Below are 20,560 nucleotides of genomic sequence, written 5' to 3' on the forward strand. Positions count from 1 at the left end.
TGTGATGAATACTAAATGCACTTAAAATGCAATAAAAATACAATTACAATTAGATTTGATACTAATTATCTTCCCTAACTTTCACCCACAACCTCCCTAGCAGCCTGCCCCTCATCCTCTTCCAAATGCCTGATGATAAAGAAATATCTTAACTTGCTTGCAAAATGCAATGGGGCCATCGTGGTTTCTCTTGGGAGGGAGTTTTAAGATCTGGGAGCAGCCAATAATGAGGTCATCTCCTTTGTGATTTATTTATTTATTTCAGACATTTATATTCTGCCCTTCTCAGCCTCGGGGAGGGGATGGAGACGGAGACGGGACTCAGGGCGGCTCACAACCGGCAACCATTAGATGCTAAACAACAATAGTAATAAAATCACAATTCATTAAAATTGTTCCTACCAAATGGGCTTGAGTGAGTGGTGAAAGTGGAGAAATCCCCCCCCCCCCGAGGACTATAGACTTCTAACAGGCTATTGGAGAGAAATACTGTCCTTCAAGTAACCTGGACCCAAGCCATGTCAGTTATAACAGCCAAAGCACTACCCCCGAATTTCTTCTGTTCAGAGCCAGGTAATACCCAATTCCTCAAAAGGCCTCCTGAGTCCCACTGAGTTTCAGTGGCCTTGTGTCAGTTGATGACCTCTGTGGGACTCTGCTTTGGCAGCACAGAGAAATGGAGGGAAGACACAGAGAAGATTGTGTCTGATGAGGTCCTGTGAGTCATACCAACATAATGTCTGAGACACCAAAATTGATTGTGCAACTATCCTAACACTAGTGTAGTGACTAACCAGGAACACTTCCACAGAAAGGAAAGAAAAGCATATGATAATGTTATGACTTATTCCATCAGTTACACTTTGCTGGAAAAGACTAATGAAAGATAAGCAAAATAATTCTACACCTACATAGGCTACAATGAGTAATAAGTAGAGCAGACACTGTGTAAGTAGTTACATGATGAAATATTTGGTTTAATCTTATTTATCCAACCTCTAATCTGGAAAGGAAAATTGTCTCCAGCTCCCAATGTTACAATAAGTAAGATTTTGGTTGTCAATACAACCCATTCTATCTCTGTTTCATCAATTATCTTGTACCTATTATTATTATTATTTCATTGATTAGAGAACTGCCTGGATAAATTATACACTAGAACATTTAATTCATAATACAGTATGTGTGCCAAGTGACAAGTGTGGTTATTTGTTAAATCATCTCTTTCCATTAGATTAGACATTAAGCTATTGTAACTTCTGTGTCCAAAGGCTCTGCATGCATGTTACAATACCACCCCCCATACAAAAATGGAGGCCAAAATGTCTCTTCCTGAGAAAAGAGTACCGTTAAAATGTAAATGCTTGAGCTGCTTTGGCTGTTTTTAAAATAATAGGCCAATTTGTCAATTTGTCTACTCTACTTTAATGATGCTAATAGAATGCTGTCCTTGCATAGCTTTCAAGATCAGATGGGAATGGGTGCCTAGTGTTAGTGGAATGTTACTTACTTTAATTGGAATATACCTTATTTTATTTACTGCTGTACCTGGACTTACCTAAATAGCATAAAGGCACCCACTACCATCTGGCCTTGGAAGCAAAGCAATGACAATTCTGGTTCATAGCTGGATAGCTCTGGTTAGCAGGGGCAATTCTGGTTAGCACTTGGATGCCAGCAAATACCAACTACTATAGGTTATATTTTAGAGGAAGGAACTGGAAAAACTGAAAAAAGCACTTTCCTTGTCTAAGAAAACACTATGAAAATCATGGGGTTGCCATAAATCAGCAGGTGATAGTAGTCCTAGCTGTGACAATCTGTGGAGTTAAAGTTAAAGTTAAGCGATATACAGTTGATCCCCCAAATCCACAATCCACAAGTTTGGAATCCACAAATTCAACCAAGTATGGCTCAAAATATTTGGGGAAAAATCCAAAAGGTGAACCTGAATACACTGATGTGTAGGCATACCCTGCTGTAGTCTCCCACCAATTCACAGATCCACAGGCTCTCTCCAGTACTCGCTTGACTTGTTCACTGTATATAATAAAACTTGAACATCCATGGATTTGGTATCTACATGTGTGTATAGAACAAAATCCCAGAAGATATTGCAGGCCTTCTGTAATCCAGTTCGTTTTAAATCACAAACATTCATTGTAATGAGATTTATTGTACAAACCTATACATGTTTACCCAGAAATAATAATAATAATAATAATAATAATAATAATAATAATAATTTATTTCTAGACCTCCCTCGGACTCAGGGTGGTTTATATACATATAAAAAGGCAAACATTCAATGCCGTAATTAGAATCGCAGAACATCAAAAATGTGAAATATATATTAATAAACTTGTTACCAAAAGAAAATTAAATTTCAAGTAATAAAATATACAGATACTTAAATAAAGCATAATTACACTAATAAAACATAATTGCACCAAAAACATATATCCTAGGCAATTAAATGGCTAAAATGTAAACAGTGCCTGACCAGATAAAAACCCAACTGAATCTAGTCAGAGTTACTTTGAGTTAAGTGCAATTAGGACTCCAATATTAGAAATGCTAAAACTTTCCTTTTTGTTCTACCCAGTGACTTGTCCATTGATTTTTAATTATCATGTCAGAAGTGAGTTGAGAATACGAGTATAATGTATTTTTTAAAACCACAAACAAAGTTTAAACCTTGGCATTATGCTAAATTTTCTTTGGCCAGAAGCTGGTCACTTGGAGTACCTCTGGTGTCGTTGTAAGAAGTTCCACCATTGTGCATGTGGCAGGGCTCAGGTTGCATTACAGTAATTGGTCTGAGGTTTGCTCTTCTCCACACTTGCATGTCATGGACTCTACTTCGTAGCCCCATTTCTTAAGATTGGCTCTGTGTCTTGTGGTCCCAGAGCACAGTCTATTCAGTGTTTTCCAAGTCGCCCAGTCTTCTGTGTGCCCAGGAGGGAGTTTCTCATTCAGTCTCAGCCACTGATTGAGGTTCTGGGTTTGAGCCTGCTACTGTTGGACTTGCTTACTGAGGCGTTCCTTTCTTTATTTAAGACACTGGCATGCTGACTGATGTCTGAACAGATGATCAGCAGGAGAAGTCAATGCCTTGGTCCTTTCATTGCTGGCTGCTATTTCCTTGCGGATATCAGGTGGTGCAATACTGGCTAAACTGTATAATTTCTTCAGCGGTGTAGGGCTTAGACATCCTGGGATAATGCGGCGTGTCTCATTAAGAGCCACATCCACTCTTTTAATGTGGTGAGATATATTCCTCACCGGACATGTGTATTCAGCATCAGAGTAGCAAAAGCGCAAGGGCAGATATCTGGTTGTGATCCCCAGGTTGTGCCAGTCAGCTTTCATGTGATATTTCTAGCACCCACTTTTTGCTTGTTATTCAAGCTGTGCTTTCTTATAAATCAGAGCTTATAAGTCTCTAGATGGTGATTACATTAAACCAAATAGTATATCCAAGACAGTAAATGGAAACCAGATTACAGGAAACGGTCACAATAATCAAAGGTGGGTAATAGATAGATTTCACACATCATATATTGTGCAAAGATTTGGCTCTGTGTGCTTTGAAATCAAATGTTCTACAGGTAGGACATTTGATTTCAGAATGACCCCCTCCCTTCTATCCTTTTGGTGGCAGGCTAAAACCTTTTTATACAGGCAGGCTTTTAAAGAAGGGTTTTAAAAATATTAAGTCAGGGTGGGGGTGGGGTGGTTTTAGCTTTGAATATGTTTTAAATCGGTTTTTAAAGATTTAAACTTTTTACTTTTTGATACCATTAATATTCAATTCTATTTTAATTCCATTTTAATGTTTAATGTTTAATTCTATTTTAATGTTTGTATATTTTAGGTTTTGCATTGTACTGCATTTCATTTGGTTTTACTGTAAGCCACTTTGAGTCTCCTTTGCAGAGAAAGAAAGTGGGATATAAATAAATAATCATAAAAATAATAGGAGCTTTGGCTTATCGGTTATTTCCAGGTTGGGAAAACACTGTCCATGCTGGGTGGAAGCTTCTGGAAGCTGTAGTCAAAAAAAGTAACATTTCCAAGCTCTAAGTTTTAGCAACTGCAGCATGATCTTATCTCTAGCTCCAGGGAATCACGAAGAGAAAGAGGTAATAATTACAATTAGTTCCATTTCTTTCATATTAGCCATATAAATGTGAGCAACTGGAACAGGGTTCTAGAACAAGGTGTGTTTGGGAAAAACAGTAATATGGGTGGGTGTGATACTTTTTCAAAGAGTTTGTCTTCTGGCACTTTAATGGAGCCCTTGTGGTTGCTGCCGAGCCCTTGTCCTGTATGTACTTAGAAGCCTCAACTGTAATAGCAGAGGCGGCCCTAGGTAATTTTCAACGATAAGCAAACAGTATTTTGGTCCCCCCCCCCCAATCAATCACTGAAATATATTTTCTGTTTGTCGTGGGAGTTCTGTGTGCCATATTTGGTTCAATTCCATCATTGGTGGAGTTCAGAATGCTATTTGATTGTAGGTGAACTATACATCCCAGTAACTACAACTCACGTATGTCAAGGTCTATTTTCCCCCAAGAGTGCCCCTGGGTAAAATCAACTATACTGCAAATGCTTACTTCGCGTAATGGGTTGAGCCGCCCCTGTGTAATAGGAAAGGGTGCTTGAAGTAGGGCTGTCAGACTAAAAAACTGGCAAAAGTATAGCTATTGATTCTGCTCCTTCCCATGTCTTGGCATGCAGTCAATTTTGGTGTGTGCCTGAGTGTGGAGAATTATTGTGTAGCAGACATTTGGCCAGTGGCTGCTTGTCAGAGCAGGTCTTTGAGGCAAATGTCCAGGGCTTCCTTGCCAGATAGAACAGGACTCCTGGCATTATGAAGGACAGAAGTACAGTTTTTCCATTTGCTAGTGTTCCGCTATGCTTCTCCCTATGCTTGCCAATAAGCTCATATATAGATTGAGTATCCCTAGTCCAAAATGTCTGGGACAAATGTATTTTGGATTTTTATACATTTTGGAATGCTGCACCTTTTTGGAATAGCCTTGTGTCTCATAGAATCATAGAGTTGGAAGAGACCACAAGGGCCATCTAGACCAACCTCCTGCCATGCAGTAACATGCAATTAAAACACATTTGATGGATAGACATCCAGTCCCTGTTAAAAAAAATCTGCAGAGAAGATCACCACACTCTTAGGCAGCTCCTCATAGTGCATGACTTCCAGACCTTTTACCATTTCGGTCATTCTTATTTGGAGACATTCCAGTCTTGTCAATATTCTCCTTGAATCATGATCCCCAGGACTGAACACAGTTTTCCAGGTGAGGTCAGACCAAAGCAGAGAATGATTTCCCTTGTTCTAGATACGGTAATCCCATGATGTCTTACTTGTGTTGTATATGAGATGCAAGTCTGGAGAGAGACTGAGGATCTATGAAGTGACAGGAATCTAAGTATAGCACTCTGTGCAAATCCAGACTTTGCACCATTTCACAGATTCTCCACCTTTTTCTTTTTGGCACCAGCTATCCACTTATGCATCTAAGGTGGTGGCTGTGGCACTCTTGCTCAGACACCTGCAACTGTCACTTTGAAGGTTTATTTATTGTGTCAGGAGCAAACCAAAACAGTTGTATTGCATTGAAAACAAACAAACCACAAAGTTTGCAGACTTGGTATTCTATTAAATGTCCTTTGATCAGTAGTTGGCCACTTGGAGTGCCTCTGGTGTTGCTGCAAGAAGGTCCTCCATTGTGCATGTAGCAGGGCTCAGGTTGCATTACAACAGGTGGTCAGTGGTTTGCTCTTCTTCACACTCGCATGTCGTGGAATCCACTTTGTAGCCCCATTTCTTAAGGTTGGCTCTGCATCTCGTGGTGCCAGAGCGCAGTCTGTTCAGCACCTTCCAAGTTGCCCAGTTTTCTGTGTGCCCAGGAGGGTGTCTCTCATTTGGTATCAGCCATTGATTGAGGTTCTGGGTTTGAGCCTGCCACTTTTAGACTCTCGCTTGCTGAGGTGCTCCAACGAGTGTCTCTGTAGATCTTAGAAAACAATTTCTTGATTTAAGTCGTTGGTGTGCTGGCTAAAACCCAAATGGGGTGGGTCGGAGATGTCACTGCCTTGGTGAATGTCAAGTGGTGCAATACCAGCTAAACAGTGTAATTTCTCCAGTAGTGTAGGGCGCAGACACCCCATGATAATGTGGTATATCTCATTAAGAGTCACATCGACTGTTTTAGCATGGTGAGATGTGTTCCACACTGGGCATGCATGCTCAGCAGCAGAGTAGCATAGCGCAAGGGCAGATGTCTTCACTGTATCTGGCTGTGATCCGCAGTATGTGCCAGTCATCTTTCATATGATATTGTTACTAGTGCCCACTTTTTGCTTGATATTCAGGCAGTGCTTCTCGTAGGTCAGAGAACAGTTAAGGGTGACACCCACGTATTTGTATCTCCTGCAAGGCTCCAGTGGGATTTCTTCCCAGATAATCCTCAGAGCTCAAGAGGCTTGTCTGTTCTTAAGATGAATAGTCTGTGTTTTAGATGGATTAGGAATTAGCTGGTTTTCTCTGTAATAGGCAGTAAGAGCACCTAGAGCTTTGGAGAGCTCCTGTTCAACCATCTCAAAGCTCCCTGCTTGAGCGGTAATGGCACGATCATCAGCATAGATGAAACTCTCTGTCCCTTCTGGCAATGGCTGGTCATTTGTGTAAATGTTGAACATTGATGGAGCAAGCACACTCCTCTGAGACAGGCTGTTCTTCTGTTTCCGCCATCTGCTTCTTGAAACTCAACAAAAAAGCTCCTGTTTTGTAGCAGATTTTCTATGAGACGGGTGAGGTGGTAATCCTTTGTGATATTACATATTTTTCTCAGGAGGAGGCGGTGGTTTACAGTATCATAAGCCGCTGACAGTTCTATGAAGACAGCTCCTGTGATCTGCTGCCTTTCAAAGCCATCTTCTATGTGCTGAGTCAGGTTCAGCACTTGTGATGTGCAGCTTTTGCCTTTCCTGAAACAAGGAGATTGGTCTATAGCTTTTTGGATCATTACGGTCTTTGCCTGATTTCAAGATGGCTATGACTCTTGCTTTCCTCCAAATTTTGGGGAACTTTGAAGGTGGAATAATATGACTGGCAGAAAAAAAGTTTAGGGGTTTGGAGATTTTCAGATGTTGTATTTCTGGGTAAGGGAGTCTCAGCCTTCATTATAATATACCCCAATTCCTTTGTGTGGGCTATCTAGGGTCTCTAATTGACACAGAAATTGAGGAAGAGTATTATATAATCTTACAGTGCACATATAGCTTGACAGCACCTTAATTGCCATAGTTCAATGTTATGGAATCATGGGAATTCGTAGAATAATAGAGTTGGAAGAATTGGAGACATGATGGCCATGTATAAATATGTGAGGGAAAGTCATAGGTAGAAGGGAGCAAGCTTGTTTTCTGTTGCCCTGGAGACTAGGATGTGGAACAATGGCTCAAACTACAGGAAAGGAGATTCCACCTGAAGATTAGGAAGAACTTCCTAACTGTGAGAGCTGTTCAGCAGTGGCACACTCTTCCGACTCCATGATTCTATGATTCTATGAAGAGACCACATGGGTCATCGAGTCCAACCCTCTACCATGCAGGAAAAACACAATCAAAGCAACCCTGGTAGATGGCCATCCAGCCTCTGCTTAGAGTCTCCAATAACTTATAAAACTTATTGAACTTCATCAGACACTCCCATTGTATGCCATGTGCTCTCTCCTTTCGCCATGGAGTCAATGGAGCACAGCAACTTCTGGCCAGGCTCCATGGCTTCCTGTGTTGTCTTTGGAGCAATGGGCTGGTGACGCTTTCCCCCGTGGGACGGGAGCAGAGTTAAGTCGGGTGATGCAAGGGGTGGAGTGATGGGTTCTCCACACCCCCCTGCTTGGGACTCCATGGATTTGCCATGATGCATGGTGAATCCATCGGCCTTTGCGATAAGGTTCTTAGTCTTACAAGATCTTTAGCCTTCTTTGCCAAAGAATACTAGTGTCTTACCAACTACAAATTTCATGATTTCATAGCATTGAACCATGGCAGTTAAAGTGGTGTCAAATTGCAGTGTAGATGCATTCTAAGTCAGTTACACTCATCAGAAGGAAAACAACCTTTATGAGCCCATTTCAACAAACAGGAAACAGGAAGATATCCCTACCACTGAAGAGTGGTTAGGGAAATTAAGAGAAATAAGAGAAATGGACGAATTAACTTTTTTCTTGAAAAAGAATACCGGGAACCCGATAAAGAGGACAGATTGGATTCTATATGAAAATTACGAAAAGGAAATAAATAAATAAGAGGAATACTATGAAGTGGATATAATGGAAATATCATTGAGGACACAACACCTGATGGAGAGATGGAAGTCAATTTTTATTTTATACAGGGTTAGTCAAAATGAATAGGCCAATAAGAAAATTAATTTTAGACGAATGTATGTTTATTGTAACCAAACTACAGCTACGTATCGACAGATAAATTATCAAAGTTTTGTCTCACCTTCAGAGATGTTCGATATGGGCGCCCCGTGTGACACGGCAGATGTCCAAGCGATAGTCCAGTTCATTCCACATCCGTTGCAGCACATCCGACGTAATGGCATCGAATGCAGCACATATGCGCTGTTTTAAGTCGTCCAAGGTCAGCGGTAATGGAGGTCGGAACACAGTGTCTTTCACATACCCCCAGAGAGAAAAGTCGCATGGTGTGAGGTCGGGGGACCTGGGGGGCCACAGGAGGAATGGAAGATCAGTCACTCCAGCACGGCCAATCCAACGTCTGGGAAGGTGTTCGTTGAGGTACTCGCGTACACTGTTGTGCCAATGCGGAGGGGCACCGTCCTGTTGGAATACGAAATCGGGCACTTTCTCTTCTAACTGTGGCATCAACCATTCAGACAACATGTCAGCGTACACTATGCCTGTTACGGTTTTCTCCGCGAAAAAGAATGGGCCAAACACGTGACGGTTGGTTATTGCACAGAAAACGTTTACCTTCGGCGAATCCCTTACATGTTCCAATACGGCATGAGGATTTTCAGATTCCCAAAAGCGGAGATTATGCCTATTGACCTTCCCGCACAGGTGAAACGTTGCCTCGTCACTGAAGACCAGTCTGTTGGCAAAGCCTTCCTCCTCTAGTCTTCGCTGCATTGATTCGCAAAAATCGTGTCGTTTCGAATAGTCACCTTTTTTCAAAGCCTGCACCATTTGCAATTTATACAGCTTGAACTGCAAACGTTTGCGTAACACGCGCCACACAGTTTTTTGCGGAACGTTCAATTCCATGGAAACACGATTTGTCGACTTCTGGGGACTTCATTGAAAGGATGCACGAATGGATTCCACTGTGTCTTCGGAGACACGCGGTCGTCCTGTGGTTTTACCCTTGCATAAGCAGCCCGTCTCCTCAAATTGCTTTACCCACCTCGCAATGGAATGTCGATGAGGTGGTTCCTTGCCATACTTGGCTCGAAATTCTCGCTGGACCGTAATTACTGACATTGTTTTAGCAAATGTCATCACACAAAACGCCTTCTCTTTGCCTGATTCCACCATTTTGAAAACAGCGACTCCTAGCGATGCCTAGCGGCATTAACGTACATGTGTGTTGCTCAAAAAAAACTTTGATAGTTTATCTGTCGCTACGTAGCTGTGGTTTGGTTACAGTAAACATACATTCGGATACAATTAATTTTCTTATTGGCCTATTCATTTTGACTAACCCTGTACTTTTTTTTCTTTTTTTCTTTTTTTTCTTTTCCCCCCCTTTTTTTTATTTTGTGTGGCTTTTATATTTTTGTATTTTTTTTGGTGGACTTGGGGGTAGGGGGATGTATTTCTTACTTTTTTCCTTTTTTCCTACTTTCCTATCATCTCTTTTAATATTCTCCCTCTTTCGATGTTATTTTTAAAACCTTAATAAAAACTATTATATATATATATAAAAAAAACAAAGCCGCTTTTCCAGGTGAATATCACTGCAAATACAATATTCTATTACATCAAAAGGATGTCTAAAAAAACATACATTCAACCCATGTTTGGCTATATAGAATGAAAAAAAGCTTTGTGACATCCTAAATTAGTAAAATGCATGTGTTTTTTACCCCTCAAATTCAAGAAGGAAGAAAACAATCCTGCATTTTCAGTATAAATTTATACCCAACATATAGAAATGATACAGTCTACTACACCACCCAGGCCTCAATATTATTTGGGCTCACAGAGTCTCTCCTTTTTTCCTATTCTGCCAACTTTGCAAGTGTTCTGCTTTGAGCCACACTAACCAAAAAGGAAAATCCCAAAGTAGATGAGCACTTCCTGGTCCCCATGGCAACAAACTGCAGTTGTTCAAGTTTAAATACCAGCTCGCTCTGCAATTTTTCCATGAAGCAAAGCACTATTTCTGCAAACTCTGTCCTGCTACAGTCACTTTGATGTGCTTCCGAGTCTTCTAATTATATGGCACAATAAACTTTTAAATCTAAATAGTATTCTGCCAGAGTATGAAACCAGTTAGTAAGGTACCTAAAAAAAAAGAAAGAAAGAATATGCCAAAAAGAAAAGAATCCCCATTATTACTAACATTCAACATTCTTCATAAGAAGCAAGGCTGGTAGGAATGTGTGCATGCATTTCAAGTAATGGATGTAAAGGCAGTCTTCTGTGAATTATTAGCTCCATCTGTTTATGCTAGAAGACATCGGCTCCTAATTTGAGCCCTTGGTTTCTTAAGGACGTTTTCCTAAACAAATGACACTTTTCCATAAGGAAGTTGGGTCAAATGGGTCAAATGTAGGTTGTACAGGTGGCCATCAATATCCATGGATTCTGCAGCCATGGATTTCACTATGGATTAAAAATAGCCCTTTCCCCAAAAAAGAATTCCAAAATTTCCAAACTTCGATTTTGCCATTTTATATAAGGGACACCATTTTATTGTGCTATTTCATATAATAGTACTTGAGCATTCATGGATTTTGATATCATGGGGAATGGCTTGAGCCAAACCCCAGCAGATATTGAAGGTGCATGATATATGCTAATACTGATTTTTACCATTGAGTAGTATATATTAATGCTGATTGTGTGTGTTCATAACAAAAAATATATCTTCCAGACATCTCAAAGACTAAGACCCCATCTAAACAGCCATATAATTCAGTATCTGATCCCTGATTATCTGCTTTGAACTTGATTATATGAGTCTACACTATCATATAATTAAATTCAAAGCAGAAAATCTGGAATCAGAAACTGGATTATATGGCAGTGTAGATGGGGTCTTATCTTTGAGATGAGGGGACTACTACTACTGCTGCTCCTTTTTCTTCCTCCTTTACATACCCCTATTTTCCCTCTGGATTTGAGACCCCCAAGTGGCTCAAAACCCTAAAAACTATACAATTTAAAACTACAAATACAAATATTAAAAACAATTAAATACAATTAAACATTACAGTTACTAAAACTGTAATTATCTCAGAAAACAAATAAGTAAAACCTTCTAAAACTTAAAGAGGTGAAAACACATCCTTAATAAATCAATGGTATAGAATTTTGAGTTAGTGAGACAAAAATAAAACTGATAACCAGGTGTGAGAGCACAACAGAATAGAGCGGCTTGAAGAAGAAACTCTAGAGTTGAGTAAAGCAACCAAACAGCTATGTTTTAAGGAAGCCATTCACACGACACAATTACAGCACTATATTCCACTTTAACTGCCATGGTTTCATCCTATGGAATCCTGGGGTTTGTCGTCTGGTGAAGCACTGGAACTCTGTGGCTTAGAAGTCTAAATGCCTCTGCCTAAACGGCCAATCTCAAAAGAATTAAATACAAGAACTAAAAATCTCCAGAAGTCCACATCTGGTTCTGTTTTGAGAGAAGTTGGTGATGCAGGGAAGAAATAGGGAGATATGAGACTTTTAATTATAAAACCATTATTTTTGGAGGAATTAAAATTACATGTTTTGGTGTGATTTTCCCCAGGCAGTAGGACATAGGAGGGTGGTATCTGAGGTCCCCCCAAAAAGCAGACTTGAGGTCATGTCACATGTTGCATGTCCCAGTTTTGGAACAAAGTAGAGGATTATAGAATCATAGAGTTGGAAGAAACTTTGTGGGCCATTCAGTCCAACCCCCCTGCCAAGAAGCAGGAAAATTGCATGAAATATTCAGGTGGAATCTCCTTTCCTGTAGTTTGAAGCCATTGTTCCACATCCTAGACTTCAGGGCTGCAAAAAACAAGCCTGCTCCCCGCTACCTATGACATCCCCTCAAATATTTGTACATGGCCATTATGTCTCCTCTCAGCCTACTCTTCTTCAGGCTAAACATGCCCAACTCTTTAAGTGCTCCTCATAGGGCTTGTTTTCCATACCTTTTATCATTTTAATTGTCCTCCTCTGGATACATTCCAGCTTGTCAACATCTCCCTTCAATTGCGGTGCCCAGAATTGGACACAGTATTCCAGGTGTGGTCTGACCAAGACAGAATAGAGGAGTAACATGACTTCCCTGGATGTAAACACTATGCTTATTTATGCAGGTCAAAATCCCACTGGATTTTTTAGCAGCCACATCACATTTTTGGCTTATGTTTAGCTTGTTGTTCACAAGGACTCCAAGATCTTTTTTTTTTTGGTTTGTGTTACAAAGATGGTAAACTCACAAAAGATTAAAATGCATGAAACACAATCTTTCTCAAAACAGTGGTGGATACAGAAATCATTATACAGCATTTGTGATTGATCGTGACACCAGCTTTAACATTCCATTTCTCCACTTAGAAGGAATCATTTTGGAAAATTTTATTTTAGATAAAAGGACCGCTGTAGAGACAGTGAGGTTTCTTGAGTGAGGCTGACTGATCATGATGCCAGGAACCATTTTTTCACCTCCCAAGTTACTCTTGCAAGCCTTCTCCCCCTGGATATATACAGGTCTATAAAGGGTGAGGGGGAAATAAAACTGAAATTACTCCCTGATTCTGCCAGGAGTGATGTTTCCCAATCTGTTATACTAGAGAGAAGTGAGGAACATTTCATATACGGGGCGTGATAGCTGGTAATCCTCCATTTCACCTCCAGCTCTTCCTGTCTGTGGTTTCCAACAAACATATGAACGCAAAGTGAAGAAAACAAGGGGATTTCGTTGGTGAGAGATTATTGAAAATGTTTGTTTTCAAGGGATCAGAGTTGTCATAGAAATGGGATTAAAGATTCCATTGAAAAGTGATGAATATATAGGATTTACAGTACATCTGCATTGTAGAATTTATCAGTTTAACACTACTTGAACTATCAGCGGTCAATTTTGTGGAATCATGGAAGTGGTCATGATTTCATAGCACTGAGCTATGGCAGTTAAAGTGGTAGCAAACTACAGTGATTGAGCATGACTTAATCATCACATCTCAAATAGTAATCAAGGATGGTGACACTAAGGACCTCAGCACAAGGGCAACGGGCAGCAGGCGGCAGCAGCAATGCTGTTATTAATAGCCAGGCATCGAAGGGGTCATTTTGCCTCGGCTCATCTCATTCTGCTTTACCTGACAGTGATCACATGGAAGGAAGCAAGATGCCCACACAGTTCACACAGCTTCCCTCCACTGCCCAGACCTGGAGCTGGCAACACGAGAAGCCCATGTTGCCTGGGCGGTGGAGGAAAGCCGTGTACACTGTGCACACATCTTGCTTCTGTTTATGCGATCGCCAACCGGCTGGCAGCAAAGTAGATCAAAATGAGGCAAGGCAAAATGAGGCAAGGCAAAATAGCAGCACTTCCACTGACCATCTCTCTGCAGGGAAATAGCGATTGCACTTAAGCCATCTCCTCTTTCTCACTCAGTCTATCAGTCCGGGACCTATTGAGATGACTAGCAAAAGTCTTTACAGGAGACTCTGCTGGAGAGACTACTGCATCCAATGTGCAGAGAATAAGAAAAAGAAGAAAGGAAGGGCTAGGATAAGCAAATAGCTTGTGATTGTGGGTTAAATATTTCCATCCTGATTCAAATCTGAAACATGCTCAGGGGCATGTTTCATGACTTCACATTGAATCACTGAAGTCTCATGGTCTGGATGAGATTAATGATTAGGACAATTACAGTATGTTGTGCAAGTTTTGCCTCTCTTAGAAGCCATTATTAAACAATATTGGCTTTCAGCTGTGGAACATCACATGGTTTCAGGAAAATAACACTGCCATGCCACTGCCTGCCAGCTCTGAAGGGCAGAGCAAACAGAAAACTGCTGCGACTCAGTTTCAGTCTTAATGCAAATGAAATTTAACCAACACTTTGGAACACCAGTCAATGATTTTTGAAGGATCAGTAAAACCAGTGAAAGAGAGCCAGCATACTCTAGCATACCAGCATAGAGGTTTGAGCATTGGACCATGACCCTGGAAATCCAATTGGTGACATTGGGTGAGTCACACACTCTCAGTCCTAGAAAACCCTAGGATAGGATTACCTTTGGGTGCCATAAACCAGAAAATACTTGAAGGTACACAATAACGCTGAAACTGATCAGTGAGGGAGGAGTAATGGCATACTCCTCATGTGTGAAATTGAACGTGTACTTATAACTGGTATTCTGAGGTTAATTGTAGAGTGCACTAATATTAAATTGCAAAAATTGCAAGCCCTGTGTCAAAGACTTGTAAAACAGTCTTATATTTGAGTCTGTCAAATGGTCTTGATAGAAGTCTTTAACGAAAGAGTAAAGTAACTACTTCAAGTATAGATATTCTCAGTAGCAGTTCTTTAGAACCAATTAATGGAGCTTGTGGGCTACCATGAACCACAATTCAAGAACCTCTGACTGATTGAAACTTGAAATTGTGTTCCTGCCCAGGCATGAATTGCATATGGCCCTGTGTGGATTAACATATGTTGACACGATAACCTATGTCAGTTTTAAAAGGCTACACCACATTAGCCCACACTGTGAATTATTGTTGTTGTTATTTGTCATCAAATTATCTTTGACTTGTGATGACTTTATGAATCAGATATTTCAAAAAAGCCCAGTCATCAGCAGACCTACTCAGGTCTTGCAAACGTAGGGCTGTGGCTTCTTTGATTAATTAGACCTATCCATTTGCAACCAAGTCTCTCCACTTTCCTACTGCCTCCTACCTTGCAAAGCATTGTTGTCTTTTCTAATGAGTAATGTCTTCTGATATTTCCAAAGCATGACAGTCTCAGATTGGTAACTCTTCATTCCAGAAGAGATAAGACTTTATTTGTTCTTGGAATCATATATTTGCATTTTGACAGTAGGACTCGAGCACAACATTTCAAATCAGTTGAGTTTCTTTCTGTCAGCTCTTTCCACAGTCCAGTTTTCATTACTATACACAGAAAAAGGAAAATACAATGGTATAGATGGTTGCATACATACATTTGTACTAGAGGGCCCTCATAATCTGAGGTTCTGGTCTATAGATTTCTTAGATTAGCATTGTGTTTGGCCATTTATCAAGAGAGATGTAAATGAATTTAGCTTGGACACAGTGCATGATATAGCAACATGCATGACATCTGCTAAATCTGAGGGGCCTTGATAGGATGCAAGGCACTAAGCAAACATTTTAATAAAATCAATTAATCTCCACTCAGTTGTAATAATATTATCTTTGGAAGAGCATCATTGGAGTCAAGGTTTTTAACAGAGACAATGTAATGTAATATAAGTTTATTGCTCAGTGATCACAAAATATGTTGCTTCAAACATGCTTCCTTCTTTTTTTAAAAAGCTAGATGACAAAAAGCCTTTTTCAAGGTATCCTTGTTAATCTTCTGTATTCATTTCTTCATGTTATCTGACTAGAAGTAGAATTAACATTTCATTTGTATTTTTGTGGTTGTAAACATAATGCCAGGATTACTGTTTATATCCCTACTATTTACTGGCCATCTGGGACCAGTAGGGACATTTTTGTCTCCTGTGTGAGTTTAGTCTGAAGAAATCCCTGGGGCATTCATAGGATGTACACCCAGGTTGCATAAAAATACAACCAAATGCAAATAAAGAAATCACAGAATTTCTATGCATTAGAAATTACAGAGCAAAAGTTTAGGCAAATGTGGAGTAAAGTGTAGAGGGGAAATTTTGATCAGAAACTCATTTTAAAAAATACTCTGGAGGTAGGACTAATTTGCCACACTTCTTGCATTGTTGCAAATATATATGCATGATTTGTCATGCTCTGGTTTTGTCAGGGATTATTTCAAGGATTAGTAGACCTTGGAGATCTTTCACTGCAGTCTTGGGTGTTCCCCTTCTGCAATATTATTATATTCCTCATGCTGTCTCCAAAAACGATGGTTTTTGTATAGCAGAGTTAGAAACAATGCAGACTATAGATGACATGTGTGCTCCAAGTCTTTGTTTATAGCCCAATCATTTTTTACCCCTAAATATTCTCAAAGATTATTTGAGAATGTGGGAGCTTTGATACATTTTTAGCTCCCCAGGTGAATTTAAGTCCAAGGCAGGGTTGTTTTTTTTTGAAGTAGAAAAAGGCTTCAACTCACTTTCTGTTGTTAAAGGGGTCTTCTCCTGGATATAAATTGGTCCAGAGATGGGAAGGTGGATTAAAAACATGTCAAAACTGCCTCCATTTATTCTAGAAGAATAATTTTAATTGGGTGCAGGGATACAGTAGCTCTCCAAATAGGATACTATAGGCCCCATTTACACTGACCATTCAATGCAGTTTCAAACCTATACTGAAGAAAGTGGTTTGATTGTGCTGATGACTCCATAGGAAATCCTGGAACACAACCTCTGAGGATGTGCCATAGATGTTGGCAAAACATCAGGAGAGAATGCTTCTGTAACATGGCCATACAGCCCGGAAAACTCACAGCAACCCAATCCTGGAACATTTTATGTTTCAGATGGTGATTACACAAACCACAGAGCACTGATACCCATTTTATGCACTTCCCTGAGCATGTATTATCTAGCCATCACAGACTGAAACTAGCTTTGAATTGCATTAAATGATCAGTATAAATGGTGTTAGATCCTTCCACAATTGCCTGTTGCAGGGAAACCATAGACAACTATTCTAGGTCTAGAAACCAAGTAGTTCCATCACACAACTTTGAAGCACACCTCCCCCTCAACAAAAGCTGCTACTACTATATTTTAAATTGTTTATTTAATTTTATTTGACTTACAATCTCCCTGTGCCTTCTTGGGGCCATAGAGAAATAATTTTTTCAGATGTTGAGGAGGAACCCACTTGCTTTAGGAAACACGCTTTTTTCTAACAGGAAATGAGAAAGCCACTGGTAGGGATTCTCCAAGCATGGGGTTGCAACGGGTTTTACACAAGGAGTCCATTCTTCCCATGGTAGCAGTTTTTGATTTTATGTGCCTTCAAGTAAGCTCTAATTTATAGTGGTCCTACTATAGGATTTTCTTGTCAAGCTGTATTCGGAGGGGGGTTGTCATTGCTGTTCCTTGAAGCAAGACAGCGTGATTTGCCCACTTTTATCTAGTAGATATTTATACAGATATGTAGAAATATGGCCCTATCTATGCTGATCATTTAATGCAATTTCAAACTGGCATTGAAAACAGTGATTTTGCTGTGCAGGTGATTAAACAGGAAGTATTGGAACCAGTTTGAGGCCTAGATGGTGATTACACAAACCTCAGAGCTCTGATATTTTTTGCTGGAGTCTATTGTCTGTCTACTGCAGTTTGAAGTTAGTTCCAAACAGCATCGAATGGGGCCTTAATGTGTTTAAGTGTTGAAATGTGATACAGGAGACTGGGGTTTGGTTTCCTATTCAGCCTTCAAAATCTATTGGGTCACTGTGGACAGGTCATACACTCTTGGCCCCAGGAAGCCTTGCCTTATGGTCACCATAATTTGGAAATGACTTGACGATCCATAACAATGACATGTGCCATAGTTTTACAACTCTGTATGTTCATAAATCTGTTTTCTGCTAAAGCCTTTTCTTGCATGCTGATTTGTGTCTGAGACAATAGCAGCAAAAGGTTGGTGCAATTAATCTGCACACAGTAGTCTATTTCAGATGTACTTTTTGTCATATTATGTACTCGGAAAGCACTCCAGTAAATGGACTAGCAGCCATCAAAACCCTGCCAGGACTCTCGGTTGGTGAAGCCTCCTTGACATGGTTTCTAAATCAACTCCCACTCTTGTATCTTTACAAACAGCATGGTCTATAGCTAGAAGCTGTTGATACTCCATCCTCTTAAACTGCTTCACCTCTTGTTATAGATCAAACTGTGGTTAGTGAATGGCACAGAGCTGTCTTTGTAATCAGTAGCTCGCTTCCCCTTTCTTTCATTGTTTTTTTTACTTCTGCTTCCTCTTCAGCATATCATAACACCACCAAGGAAACAGTCTCATAATCTATCTCCTTTGTCAGGAAGGAAGCCGTATCTAGCAGGGTGCCAAGAGTCTAGCATGGCAACATTTCCTCCCTAATATGGGTTCTGTTTTATTTAATTATCTGACACAAAAGACTAATATGAAATAATGGCAGTGTACTCTTATAGGTAAAGCATATAATACTGATTCTAAAGATTTGATAGTACAAATAATACAACAAACATATATCTGTACATATTGGAACAATGATAACTGTTCCCCTTCCTTAGACAAAGGGATAGTAGACAGTAATATGAAATTAAAAAACTAAAAGAAAAAGACAGTGAATATTATTGACTTTCATGCCAGTATGGCAGAAAAACTGCTCCTGGTTTTCACCCAAACTTTGAAAAAAAACAGTACAAGCTGCTGAAATCTATTCCTTAAAATAGGTTGATTTCAAGGTCATCTGAAGGACTGGATCTTGCTACCGGTCTACAAACCTATCAATGTCTCAAGAGCTTCTGAAGAGTCTCTTTTCACTATCCCTCCACCTTGGAAAGTAGATCTGATTATAGGGGTGCCAGAGTGAAAATATGAGAGTGTTCTTGTGTTTTTAATGGTCGGCAAAGGTATTGCGTGTTATTTGGTTGCATTACAAGCAGTGATGTGAACTTCTCCAGTTTTTCCTGTGATGATCTTATTTGGTGGGAACACTTGAGAGGGCCTTCTCAGTGGCTGCTTCCAGGCTCTGCAATTCCCTTCCTAGAGATATTAGACTGGCGTCCTCCTTGCTATGCTTTCATAGGCAAGAAGATCTTTTTGTTTTAGCTGGTCTTTGAGTCCTATGTGCTCAGAGGGTGGGGCTTTTCATATGATAATTATTCTTATTATCTTATAAGTCCAATACCTAGGTGGTTCATTTAAAATACAGATTACAATCCAGAGTGTATTAATACCCCTACTGACATGGAAAACCCAATTGCCATTAATAAAAGGTCCAGAATAAAAATGAAAGGCAGAAAGGGGAAGTGGTAGAAGAAGGCAAGACTTAAGTTTTTCATATGATATCACTATCAGACAATTTTGTCCTGTGTGTGACATGTCATTAGCTCATTTCTTAATTTTAAACTTTTCTAAACTGATTTTTGGAAGTAAGGCCAGCTTGCCTGATGTGAGAACATGTGCAACCTCACTTACACAACCTGGCTTGTGTTCCTGCAAACAAATTGCTTGAAAATCATAATTTTCAAGCCAAAATTTCAATTTGTTGAAAGTTGTTTTGCATTTTCTGTGCAATAAGCAGCATTTTCTGTACAAAACATTTTTCCTATGCAGAAATAGTTCCTCAGAATAATGCCCCTATTGCAGCATTTTCTATATAGAAAATAATACTATTGAGTAGAAATGCTTTTTGTGCAGGAAAGTCTATTTTCTGCACACAAAAACCTGGGGGTTTTTTGTGCAAAAGAATTTTGTGTTAACTTTGTACAAAATAAATTCCAAATTGTGAAAATTCTCGGCAGTGCATCTTTTGTTCTTCTTAAAGTTTGCTAGCATAGAAAAAAACATGTTTTTGACCAAATTTCAATTTTATTAAAGTATTATTTCAATTTTTAAAGCTAAAATACCTATGGTAGTGAACAAAATGCAAACCAGATCTATCTAATGGTTATGGTGATGGGTTGAGATTTATGGGATCTAGATTCAAATCACCATAAAAGTCACTTGTTAAATTTAGACAAGTTCCTTCCTTTTTAGCCTAACTTACCTCAAAAAGTTGTCATTGTTCTGATTATAAAGTGAGGAAGAATAGAGTCACCTTGATCTCATCGGAAGCATTCAAGTGTGAAAATAGTAATGTAAGAACAAAAATGTTACAATATGATAAAATGTAAACATCGGAAATCTGCATCAGTTGCAATGGACAACAGCAGACTCAGAATTAGCATTTCTTAAATGCTCAGATGCCTTCCCTCTTGGCTGCAGTGGGATTCCATTATGTGACTATCCATATTGCAGAATTATAGAAGTTTGACACCACATCAACTGCCATGGCTCAATGCTATGGAATTCTTGGATTTGTATTTTTGTGAAATATTTACCCTTCTCTAACATAGAACTAAGTTGCCACAGC

The 20,560-nt window shown here is 39.6% G+C and overlaps 1 protein-coding gene across 10 annotated transcripts in view; it reads left to right on the forward strand.

Moving 5' to 3' along the window:
• CD44 (CD44 molecule (IN blood group)) overlaps window positions 1-20,560 on the forward strand; it is a 103,139-nt gene that overhangs the window by 36,384 nt on the left and 46,195 nt on the right. The window contains exon 1 of one of the 10 annotated variants that reach the window (XM_067462726.1): window positions 4,056-4,145. The exons of the other annotated variants lie outside the window; for them this stretch is intronic. The gene's annotated coding sequence lies outside the window, so the exon portion shown is untranslated. Of the gene's footprint in view, window positions 1-4,055; window positions 4,146-20,560 lie in introns of those variants that run through there. 10 annotated transcript variants of the gene reach the window in all.

This window comes from Anolis sagrei, chromosome 1 (genome assembly GCF_037176765.1).
Source record: "Anolis sagrei isolate rAnoSag1 chromosome 1, rAnoSag1.mat, whole genome shotgun sequence".
NCBI lineage: Eukaryota > Metazoa > Chordata > Lepidosauria > Squamata > Dactyloidae > Anolis > Anolis sagrei.